Source organism: Miniopterus natalensis, chromosome 3 (genome assembly GCF_054644295.1).
Source record: "Miniopterus natalensis isolate mMinNat1 chromosome 3, mMinNat1.hap1, whole genome shotgun sequence".
Taxonomy (NCBI): domain Eukaryota; kingdom Metazoa; phylum Chordata; class Mammalia; order Chiroptera; family Miniopteridae; genus Miniopterus; species Miniopterus natalensis.
Window position 1 is genome coordinate 98,499,279 of NC_142083.1, and position 12,660 is coordinate 98,511,938.

A 12,660-nucleotide genomic window follows, 5' to 3' on the forward strand; every position below is an offset into this window, starting at 1 on the left:
AGGCAAGGAAACACCCCCTGTCCCCCAAAGCTCCCCAGTTGGAATCTTGAAGTTCTTTGGTGCAGCAGCAGTTGAGCGGTATTTCATACAGTAGCTTGCTTGAATTTTACTTTATTCACTTAAAATGTTTTGGTCTAAATAACAGTGTGTCCAAGGGAGATAAGATGTATCCAATTAGAGCAGATAGAACAGGCTCACCAATCCAGCCCATTAAATGGTAGACCCCAGCTCACACTTCTAAAGCTGGAACTTCCCTTGTGAATAATGTATTCAATTTTCCTTTCAAGCCCCTATTTGTGATTTTATTACATTTAAGATAAGATAGATGCTTTACATAAAACCCATGTCATATCTATTTTAAGTTCTATTAATCAATGATGGCAGGAAAAGCAAGCCTTGTTTCTGCCTTTGGGAGGAAAGGCAGTGGAAGGAAGCCTCGCTCGCCCTGCCGGCAGTGGATGCCCAGGGTAGAGGGGCCCCGGGCCATGCCATCCTCTCCCGCCTGCTGGCCGTGAACTGCGCCAGGTGAGCCCACAGGTAGGACGGTGGTTATTGCCTGCCTGGCTCCATACTTTCTCCTGTGCACCCTCCGCTTCAGAATCTTCATTCTAAAAAAAGAAGAGACTTTGTCTAGAAGCCCTTAGGCAACAGTTCCCAACTTGCCTGATGTGAGCATTAGCTTCCCCTTATAAAAATACAGATCCCCAGGCCCTGCCACAGAGGTTCTGTTTCAGGACGTGTGGAGTGGGAGTGGAAGATGTCAATTTGTTCATATACCACAGGTGATTCAAAACGTGGAGAACTGGGGCAAACAGTGCTTCAGGTCAGTGCTTGGGAGGACTCACCTGGGATCTAGTCCACATGCAGACGCTGATCCAGTAGGTCTGAGGTGAGGCTGAGAGTCTGCATTTCCAATGTGCTCCTGGCTGATGCGATGTTGCTGGTCCCTGGACCACACTTAGGGAAGTGTAGCTGCTAAACTGTGGGGCCTTTAAGAACCCACTGGTTTGCATAAGTAGTTTATTAGGGGTTAGAGATTTAAGGGGATACTGATTTGTATAGGTTGTTTATTTTGGGGCCAAGTGATTACAAATTACCTTGAGAAATATTGTTTTGCATAAATGACTTATATTCAAAATTTTGAGGGAGACTTTTATTGTTTAGAGCAATGGACTTCTAAGTAGAGACATCCCTTGGAGTATGGGAAGGAAAACTAGACTTCTCTTTCTCTTTAGTCTTCATTTCATCTTTACCTCCCCCCCGCCCCATATATCATCTTATATATCTACATAATAGGACATGGATGTAATCTATATGTACATGTGTGTATGTATGGGGGTGCGTGCTCAAAAACAGTTTATTAATGAGAAATGCAATAAAAATGGTTGGAGACCACTATTTTACATTCTCATGAAATAAAAATGGTTGGAGACCACTATTTTACATTCTCATGAAAGGAATGAGTTTTATGGTGTTAAAAAAATTTAACTGAGTACATTTTAAAGCTCTTATTGGAGTTGCTCAACAATTCATGAATCAGTCAGCATCCAGTGTAGCAGATAGAAAGAAGCTCCAGCCTTGGCCAGTTTGGCTCAGTGGTTGGAGCGTTGGCCAGCGAACTGGGGGTCCCAGGTTCGATTCCGGGCATACCTCAGGTGCAAGCTGGATCCCCGGCCCCTGTCAGGGTGGGTGCGGGAGGTGGCCAATTGATGTGCCTCTCTTACATCAGTGTTTCTTCCCCACCCCCTTCCACTCTATCTGAAAAGCAATGGAGAGGGTGTCTTCAGGTGAAGATTAAAAAAAATGAAAGAAAGGAGCTCCAAGGAGCTGTACATAATGAAAGACTGTTATAAACAGAAGGAAGTGGGAACAAGGAAGTTATTATACCCAGCAAAAAAGCAGGCTGGAACTGCAAGGTCACTTTCCTTTAGGGGATGGCAGGGGTCTATCAGGCAGATGACCTAACTAGCACTGATCAAGATTCCATTTCTGGGAGAGCCAAACTGTAGTTAAGTCTAGTTTTGGTAATGTGGGGCTTAGCATCAGTGACTCCATTTGGGGCCTGTTGTCTAGCTTTTAACAGCAGGGAGGAGAGTTTTCTCAAAAGATTAGTTTGTTGTTTCTGAAAGAAGAGAAGGGACTGGGCAGACAACAATCAATGCCATTTCCATCCAGCTTACAGATTGGAGCAGTAGAGGTCATCCAAAGGGCAGAAGGTCAAATAGTAGTGCATTCCCTAAACTTTTATTGCAGGGGACTCTCTCTCTGTCCCTCTCTCTTTCCCTCTCTCTCTCCACTCAGTCCTCTGCCTAGAAAATATTTGTGCCCAGGTGGTACAAATACAAAGCTTGGCAGGATGAGCTAATAGACCTCTCCTGGAGCACAGGAGAAGGAACTCTGTGGACAGCACCTGTAATTTCATCTTTGATTTAGTGCTGCCCATTGTCCCCATCGTCCAATTTCATGCCTTCTCTCTTCCTGAGTGGTGCCCAAAGTTTTGACACACATCACACATATTTTGATGGATATATTCAGAAGAGTCAGAGAAAGTAGTGGATTTGGGCCACGGATTTATGTCCATTCCCAAGGACACTGTCTTCCAGTGGGAACTCCAGGGTCCTCAGGGCAAAATAAGTTAATACAGAGACCATTAGCCAACAGAAACATAGGAGAATTTACTGTGGCAAAGGTGTCCCATGGGAGTCAAGTAAGGTTCGGGACTAAGCCTTACTCATAAAAAGGTCTTAAAGTGGGGACTAACTTGGCATAATAAAAGAACAAAAACAATGAGTGTGGCAAGAGATGTGGTCAGGATACAGATAATCTAGGGACCCATGGACCATGGTAAATGTTTAATTTTATACTAATTGCAGTAGAAAGTCCCTGGAAGTTTTTAACCATGTAATTTTGCTTTCCAAAGGACTACCCTGGTTGTTATTTGGAGAAGGGAGGGCAAGAGTGAAGGCAGAGAGACTTCTGATAAAGAGGCTGCTACAGTAGCCCAAGTAAGAGACGACAGCAGCTTGTCTAGAGAGGAAAATACCTTGCTTGGCAAAATGTGTGGTGAAGCTAAGAGCTGGACCTAGGGCTCAAACCAATGTTGTAAGATGAGACAGACCATCAACCAGGGAATAACTTCAATGTAACTTGGATATGGAAAAGAGACTATTTTGTTTATTTTTGCTCTCGTTTTTATTATTTCTTCCCTTCTACTCACTTTGGGTTTTGTTTGTTCTTTTCTTTCTAGTTTCTTTAGGTGTAATTTATAGATAATTTATTTGAGATTTTTCTTGTTTCTTGAGGTACACTTGTATTGCTATGAATTTCCCTTTTAGAACGGCTTTGGCTGTGTTCCACAGATTTTTTAGGGTGGTTGTGTTTTTATTTTCATTTGTCTCAAGATATATTTGATTTTCTTTTTTTATCTCATTGTTAATACAGTCATTGTTTAGTAACATGCTATTTAGCCTCCATGTGTTTGTGTGTGTTTCAGTTTCCTTCTTATAATTGATTTCTTGTTTTATACCATTGTGGTCAGAGAAGATGCTTGATATGACTTTAATCTTCTTTAATTTATTCAGACTCGTTCTGTGCCCTAACATGTGGCCTATTCTGGAAAATCTTTCATGTGTGCTTGAAAGGAATGTATATTCTATTGCTTTAGGGTGAAATGTTCTAAAAATATTAATTAAATTCATCTGATCTAATGTATCATTTAAGGCTTCTCTTTCATTGTTTTCTTTTTTTTTCTTTTCTTTTTCTATCTGGATGATCTATCCAATGATATCAATGAGGTGGTAAAGTCCCCTACTATGACTGTACTACTGTCAACCTCTCCCTTTATGCTCATCAATATTTGCTTCCTATATGTCTTTAGGTGCTCCTATGTTGAGTGCATAAGTGTTTGCAAGGGTTATATCCTCTTGTTGATTGATCCCTTTATCATTATGAAATGTCCTTCTTTGTCTCTTTTACAGTTCTTGTTTTAAAGTCTATTTTGTCTGATATAATATTGTTACTCCAGGTTTTATTTTGTTTCTATTTGCATGAAATATCTTTTCCATCCGTTTACTTAAGTCTGTGTATTTTTGGATCTGAAGTGAGTCTTTTGTAGGCAGCATATGTATGGGTCTTATTTTCTTATCCATTCAGCCATCCTGTCTTTTGATTGGAGCATTTAACTCATATACATTTAAAGTAATTGTCGCTAGGTATGTAGTCATTGCCCTTTTATTGTTTATATTTTTGGTCTTTCTTCTTCTTCTTCCTAATGAAGTCCCTTTAATATTTCTTGTAATACCGGCAAACTCCTTTAGCGTTTTCTTGTCTGGGAAGCTGTTTATCTGTCCTTTGATTCTAAATGACAGCTTTGCAGGGTAATCTTGGCTGTAAGTCCTTGCTTTTTATCACTTGAATATTTTGTGCCAATCCCTTCTGATCTGAAATGTTTCTATTGAGGAACCAGCTAACAGTCTTATAGGAGCTCCCTGGTAAGTGACTAACTGCTTTTCTCTTACTGCTTTTAAGATTCTCTCTTTGTTTTTAGCCTTTGGCATTTTAATTATTATGTGGGCAGGGAGACCATTTTTTTATACAGAAGTTTCCCACTAGGTTCTTAATGAAGTTCGTTTTATATAAAGGAGGTACCCAAATTCATGGGGTTCTGATTGAACTGAATTGCACAGTTCTGACTGGTGGGTATTGCACATGATGTTTGGTTGTTATGAATCAGTTCCAATTGAACAGGGAGGATCTCAGTCTATTGGTTGGAGACAAAACCAGAAGTTCTGTTATAATAGTTGACTCAGCTGGCATAAAGGATCAGGGCATAGTATGGAGGCTGAGAGTTCAGTCAGAGATTCTTTATGCAAAAAACCACTGTCAGCAGATAACTGCTACACTATCATTATTTATAAAATTTGAGTCCTTCATTGACCATGGAGAGTCCACCTCAGCAGTTAGATTCTTTCTCAGGGTTCACATCAAATGAATTTCTCTCTTGGGGTCAACATTACTTTTCCAATACAAAGGCAGAAATGAATAGAAATAATGTGGTATGCAAAGTCAAAAATATTTACCATGTAGACCTTCAAAAATATCTTTGCTAACTGGCTTGGACAATGGACATCTCAACAGCGACAGTGTGGGCCAAAAACTACCAAGTATATAGAGTGTCCCTGTGAAAACTTTTGGAAGCTAAAATGGCATAAAGTGAAGCTGCAATCACCATTAATTAATATAAAAAAAGTTTTGAGCATTCCAAGACTCAAAAATTAATCTATCAAATCATACCAAATAACACATAAGACCTAAAATAACATAAACATATAACAAAAGCAGCGCTACTCTTATTGCTTGTGTGTGTGTTTCCACCAATAGCTTGCTGCAAAACAAGTTGGTGCTGGCTGTTGAGTCCCTCCATGAGTCCTTCCATCCATGGGATACTTGGACTTTTTTGTAGCATGGAGTCTGGGTTCCAAGAGCATGTGTCCCAAGGTGGGAAGGTGGAAATGCATGGCCCTTAAATGATCTAACCTCGAAAGTTACATAACATCTCTTCTGAATTACTTGATTGGTTGGGGCAATCATAAAGTTCTGCTCAGGTTCAAGGGAAGGGGACATGGACCCCACTACCCAATGGATAAGTTGTCATGGACACACTGTAAGAAGGGATGTGGGATGAGAGACACTGTTGCCACCATCTTTTTTTTAATATATCTTTATTGATTTCAGAGAGAGGAAAGGAGAGGGAGAGAGAGAGATAGAAACATCAATGATGAGAGAGTCATTGACTGAGCCTGCAACCGGGCATGTGCCCTGACCGGGAATCGAACCCCGATTGCCTGGATCCTAGGTCAACACTCAACCACTGAGCCACGCCCGGCCGGGCTGTTGCCACCATCTTTGACAAAGCCAATCTGTTACAAGTATTTTTTAGAGGGTGCGTTGTCTCAAGCTGGGTCTCAAGGGGCAAGGAATTGAATAAACTCTCCATAGTTTTAGGGGCCCAAGAGCAGAGGGGACCTTCAGCTTCACAGAAGCTCCTACACCACCAGACTTGGAATTATGAATAAGATGTGGCTGTGAGTGCTGTTTGAGCAGATTGTTCAGGGGCAGGCTCACTAGTTCTCAACATCCCCAGCATCTCTGAGGGAGAAGAGAATGCACAACTCTGCACCAAAGGTCATCCAAGGGCACCATGGTTAGAGCACTGAGTCTTACAATGTGGATGAGGGGGTGGCCATTGATGTCAACAAAAAGTATAATGTTGATTAAAGACAAGACAAAAGCCCTGGTGGGTGTGGCTCAGTCCATAGGAGCATCACAGAGGGAAAAGTCCTGGTTCAATTCCCAGTCAGGGCACCTGCCTAGGTTGCAGGTTTGGTCCCTACTCCCAGTTGGCACATGTGCAGGAGGCAACCAATCAATGTTTCTCTCTCACACCAATGCTTCTCCCTCCCCCCCCCCCCAAAATCAATAAACATGTCCTCAGGTGAGGATAAAAAAAAAAAAAAGACAAAACAACATGTTCCTCACTAGATACCAAAGGGATAACCAAGAGTCAGAGAGTTCCTCCACCAATGCCATGGTGCTATGCTATGGAAGCCTCCCAGAAAGTAGATGAAACCTGGAGAACACAGGAAGGAATAGATCATAAAAAAACCACTGAAACTTTGAATTTGCTGAGCATTTCCTGAATTGTCCAAGTTTATACTCAAATGAACAGGACTAGGTTTACAGCAGCCAGAGTAGGGGATCCAGAAAAAGTAAAATTCAGTTTTAAGGAAAGAAGAAATATTATATTTTTTTCACCTGGGTTTGTGGCTTTTAAATGTTATACAAGCTGCCAAGAGATATGTATTGCTACAAAACAAAGCACGGAGCCAAATAATTTGGAAGAGGGAAGGTCAGGGCTTGGTGGTGAGTCAGTAAGTCGTCTGGACAAATGATCTTTAGGAATACCCAAAATTGATGTAAGGTGCCTGTCTCCCCTGAGTCTTTGTGGAACTGAGGATGGACATGGTTTTAATCCTCCTGAAACACAAGGCGGAGCTGCAAAATTGGACAGAAAATGACAGACATTTTTGCATTGCTGTCCAATTTGGCCAAGGCTGTATCAGCTGCACATGCAAACAAGTATCTGGCATGCCTCGGCAGGTTTTCCCGGAGTCTCATTAGCTCCCAAATGAAACAGCTGCTGCCAGAACAGTTTGCTCTAAGGTGCTGTGGCTCCCCGCCCGTGCGCCGGCTCCCTCCTCTGGCTCCCTCTGCTCTGGAGGGATGCCCTTCACTCCCAGCAGCGCTCAGCGGCAACACTAGATTTCTGTAGGAGGCCAATGAGCTCCAAACAGCCAAGCTAAACATTGTGGGGAGGTGAGCTCTGTTGCCAAGCAGCGCTGATGGCCGGCCTGCCAAGACTCTATTAGTCACAAGCACCTTTCCTAGTGCTGGGCAGGAACAGGAGGAGGCTGACAGAAGTCAGGTCCTGAGGGGAAGGAGGCCTGTGGAGGGGATGGAGCTCCTCCTCACCCCTCTTGCTCTCTGCATTTCTGGCTGAGCTTGGACTGTCCCCTTTCTCAGGCGTCCCTGCAAGTGCTTCTTTGTACCTGTGGCAGAGCTTATCAAACTTTACTGAGCATCCGTGTATCCCGGGATCTTGTTAAAAAGGCAGGGCCTATGTTTTCTTTTATGATTTTTATGCTTAGCATTTAAATCTTTAATCAGTTTTGAGTTTATTCTTATGTTTGGCAGAAGAAGATTTTATTTATTTATGTTTTGCACGTATTTGTTCAATTTTCTTTACCTCATTGCTTGTTCTTGCCTCCTTTGTCATATATTAACTGACCATATAGGCATGGGTTTATTTATGCGCATTGCATTCTGTTTCATTGATCTATATGTCTGTTTTTATGCCAGTACCATGCTGTTTTGATTACTATGGCTTTGTAGTATAGGTAAATGTCAGGGAGCATGATTCCTCCAACTTTGTTCTTTCTCAAGATTGCTTTGGCTATTTATATGTGGTTCCATATAAATTTTTGGAATATTTGTACTAGATCTGTGAAATATGCCATTGGTATCTTGATAGGAATTGTGTTGAATCTCTACATTGCTTTGGGTAGTATGGACATTTTTAATGATGTCAGTTCTTCCTATCCATGAACACGGTATATGCTTCCACTTACTTCTATCTTTTTCAATTTTTTTTTTCCTTTAACTTTATTGTTGAAAGTATTACAGGTGTCCCATTTTCCCCCCCAATTGACCCCCTCCACTTCCTCCCACCCCCTCTCCAGGCCTTTACCCTGTTATTGTCTGGGTCCATGGGTTATGCATATATGCATATAACTTCTTTGGTTAATATTTTCCCGCCCTCCACCCCCCTTCCCTCTTCTCTCTAAAATATGATCGTCTGTTGCATGCATCAATGTCTCTGGATCTATTTAGTTTGTCAGATTCTTTTGTTCATTAGCTTCTTCTTAAAGAAGACCCTTCAAGTTTTCCTGTAGTGCTGGTCTGGTAGTGATGAACTCCTTTAGCTTTTTTTTAAATCTGTGAAGCTCTTTATTTAACCTTCAATTCTAAATGATAGCTTTGCTGGGTAGAGCAATCTTGGTTGTGGTTCCATGTTTTTCATCACTTTGAATATTTCTTGCGACTCCCTTCTGGCTTGCAAGGTTTCTTTCTTTCTTTTTTTTAAATATATCTTTATTGATTTCAGAAAGAGGAAGGGAGAGGGAGAGAGAGAGAGATAGAAACATCAATGATGAGAGAACCATTGATCGGCTGCAGCCCACAACTCAGGAATGTGCCCTGACTGGGAATCGAACCCTGATCACCTGGATCCTAGGTCGGCCCTTAACCACTGAGCCACGCCCGGCTGGGCTGGCCTGCAAGGTTTCTATTGAGAAATCAGCTGACAGTTGTATGGGTGCTCCCTTGTAGGTAACTAACTGCTTTTCTCTTGCTGCTTTTAAGATCCTCTCTTTGTCTTTAACCTTTGGCATTTTAATTATGATGTGTCTTGCTGTGGGCCTCTTTGGGTTCCTCTTGTTTGAGACTCTCTGTGCTTCCTGGACTTGTAAGTCTATTTCTTTCCCCAGGTAGGGGAAGTTTTCTGTAATTATTTTTTCAAATAGGTTTTCAATTTCTTGCTCTCTTTCCTGTCCTCCTGGCATCCCAATAATACAAAAGTTGGGCCTCTTGAAGTTGTCCCAGAGGCTCCTTATACTATCTTCATATTTCTGGATTCTTTTTTCTTTTTGCTCTTCTGGTTGGCTGTATTTTGTTTCCTCATGTTCCAAATTGCTGATTTGGTTCTCAGCGTCCTGTACTCTGCTCTTGATTCCCTGTAACTTGTTCTTCATTTCAGTTTGTGTAGCCTTCATTTCTGATTGGTACTTTATTATGTGATCAATGGTCTTACTTGTTTTCCTAATACTGTTACTAATATCCTTGAGTATCCTTATAGCCAAAATTCTGAACTCTCTATCTGTTAGCTTGCTTGGTTTTATTTCATTTAGTTCCTCTTCCAGAGATTTCTTCTGTTCTTTCCTTTGTGATATGTTTCTTTGCCTCTGCATTTTGGCTGCTTCCAGGTGTTTGTTTCTATGTATTAGGTAGAGCTGCTGTGTCTCTTGGAATTTGTAGAGGGGCTTTGTGTAGTAGGTGTCCTGTAGGGTCCAGTGGCTCAGCCTCCCAGTCACCTGAGCTGAGCCTTCTAGGTGCTCCCCTGTGTGGGCTGTGTGCTCTGAACAGTTGTAGTTGAGCCTTGGATGCTGTTGGAGTCACTGGGAAGAATTGACCCCCAGGCCAATCGGCTGTGAGGACCAGCTGCAACTGCAGCCAAAGAGCTGCTGTGCTGGAGATTATAATCCAGTGTGGTCGAGGCTGATCACTAGTGCACTGTCTCTGGGGCCTCCCGGGAGGTGCAAAGTCAGCCTGTGCCAGTGCCTTGCCCAGGGCCCCCCAGCATGAGCTACCCAGCAAACCATAGATGGCTGCTACTTGTGCTGGGCTTGGAGGTGCCCAGGAGAGGCCATTCTATGGGCCAATGCAGCTGCCGCTAGTGCCAGGCCTGGGACCACTTATCAAGCCGTATGGGGCCCACTGCTGCTTGTTTGAGAGATTTTAGGAAAGTCCTAAGCATGAGGCTGGAGAGGCCACCTGCACAGAAAAGCCCCTGGAAATGGCCTGGATGAGCTGCAGGTGGGGAGGGGCGGGGCCTCCGGGAATCACGGGGCGGGGCCAAAGGTGAGAGTCAGGTGCTGGCGACTCAAACATGGCGCCTGCCTGCCGGCTGTGCGGGGACGACTCGTCTAAGGAGCCATGGTCTCCGCCAGCCCTTCTGCCCGGGAGGAAGCCGCCCTCCGCCCCTCACCCGGATCTCAGGCAGGTTGGTTCCTCCCCGAGTGTCCCAGGTCCCTTCAGGCTGCTCCCGGCGCTGGGCTCAGAGGGAGCGTCCGAGTGAGTCCGTGCCGGGCCCTTTAGAGGAGCTGCTGGGGCTCCCGAAGCCTCCGCGACCCTCAGGGACAGTCCCCGCTGGTTTCACAGCCCGGAGTTGTGGGGACGTCTCTTCCCGGCCCTGGAGCCCTGGGTTGGGGGCCTGCTGTGGGGCTGGGACCCCTCTCTCCTCCCGGAAACCCCCACCGCTGAGATTCCCTCCTGGGTTTACCCCGCAGCACCGGGTGTGGGCCAGCAGCTGCGTCTCCTCGATCCAGCCCCATCCGCCTGCGTCTCCGCCCCTCCTCCCGGTCTCGATGGTTCTTCAGTTCCCTGGTCGTAGGGCTTTTGTTCAGTCAGATCTCAGGAGGCTCTTATGATGGTGGTTCTGTATTTTAGTTGTAATTTTGACGTGGTTGTGGGAGGTGGAGGGTGCAGCAGTTACTTACGCCGCCACCTTGTTTCCTCCCTTTGTGGGTCATATTTAGTCCTCTGGACCTACAACTGTGCTTGAGTCTCTGCACCTGAGACCCAATTGGACACTGGTTCCTTTGGCTGCTCCCTCCAAAGCTCTGATCTCCAAGGAGCTGAGTAGGAGACAGACCCCAAGTCATCCTTTCCATCCTTCCATATATCTTTGCCCCTAAAAGCCTAAATCTCTTCATGCTGGCTCCTTTTGCCATGTATGAAAAGCTTAGAGTTAGCTTTTACTGAAAGCTGTGTGAGATTTTCTAATTTTTCTCAATCATTTGCTTCCCAGTAGCAGGATTCCTGCCCATTGGCACATGATTCCTCCATTGTTGACATTGAGCCTGGCATGTGACTTGCTTTGGCCAATGGCATGTGGTAGGATGTGATGGATGGGGGACAAAAGTTTAAAGCTCTTGCCTGTTTCTGCCCACTCTCTTGTTCTTTTCCCTATGCCACAAGAATGGCACATCTCAGGGCTTATCCCAGATGGAGGCTATTCTTTATTATGAGTCCAGGAAGTAAACTCTTGTGGTTGTAAGCCACTGAAATTTTGGGGTTATTTGATGTATAACAAAGCTGATTAATACAAGGGCTTACCATGTTCTGGGCACTGTTTTACGTGTATCTATTACTTAATTTAACTCTTATAACAACTTAATGAAATAACAAAGCTGATTAATACAAGGGCTTACCATGTTCTGGGCACTGTTTTACGTGTATCTATTACTTAATTTAACTCTTATAACAACTTAATGAAATCTATACTAATCAGGATAAGGTAGGTTTTGCTGCAGTAACAAAACCCCTCAAGTACTCAATAGCTCTACAAAAAACTTATTTTTGACTCATGCTATGTGCCTGCTGAGGGTCAGTGGGGAGTCTGCCCCTTATTGTTAATGAAGGACACAAGATGATGGAGGCTCCAGACTTGGCGTGTGCTCACAATATAGGAAAAGGCACACAGCTAATTGTGCATTGGCTCTTAAAAGTTTCTGTCTTGAAACAGGACACGTCGTTGTGCTCATGTTTCATTGGTCAAAGCAAGTCACACAGTGATGCCTAACTTCATGGTGGTGATGGCTATCTTAATTCCATGAGGCAGCCCTGCAAAGCAGGTGGGCTTCTCTCAGTTATAGGTAAGGGGTCTGAGGCTCAGCAAAGTGAAGGACATGCTCAAGGTCATGCAGGGGTGGACCTTGCATTGAATTTGGGTATGTCTGACTTCAAGGCCTGTTCTCTTGACTGCTAAGTCCTACTGCATAGGAAAAGCTGGTTTCTTTCAGGTCAAAGGACCTGTGGTTTCTACAAGGGGAAGCTGTCTTATTTTCAGACTTTCAGCTTCCTTTAGCTCAGAAATTGCAAACTGGTAGCCCAAGAGTTAGATTAGACCTCTAGACGTAATTTGTTTGCCTTGCATGGTGTTAAAAACATTCTTAAAGATTAATTGCAGGTATTAAAATTGAGAGATTTCACACACACACATATCCCCCTTTTCCAAGTTTCTGGAAAATTGAAGCTCTGGTAACACTGGGCTCCCATTTGCACATGACAACAATGAATGGGAACTTAGTAGGGCCATCTCCTTTAGGTGGTGACTGCATTTTTGAATCCACCATTCTCTCTTGTTCCCAAATTTCCTCATTTGCCATACCCCCTGGTTGTGGCAAGCATGTTAATACGGACCCCTGCTTAACCTTCCCCTATGCAGCTTCGAGAATTGTCAGGCTGAAAACTGCCCTGTACCTA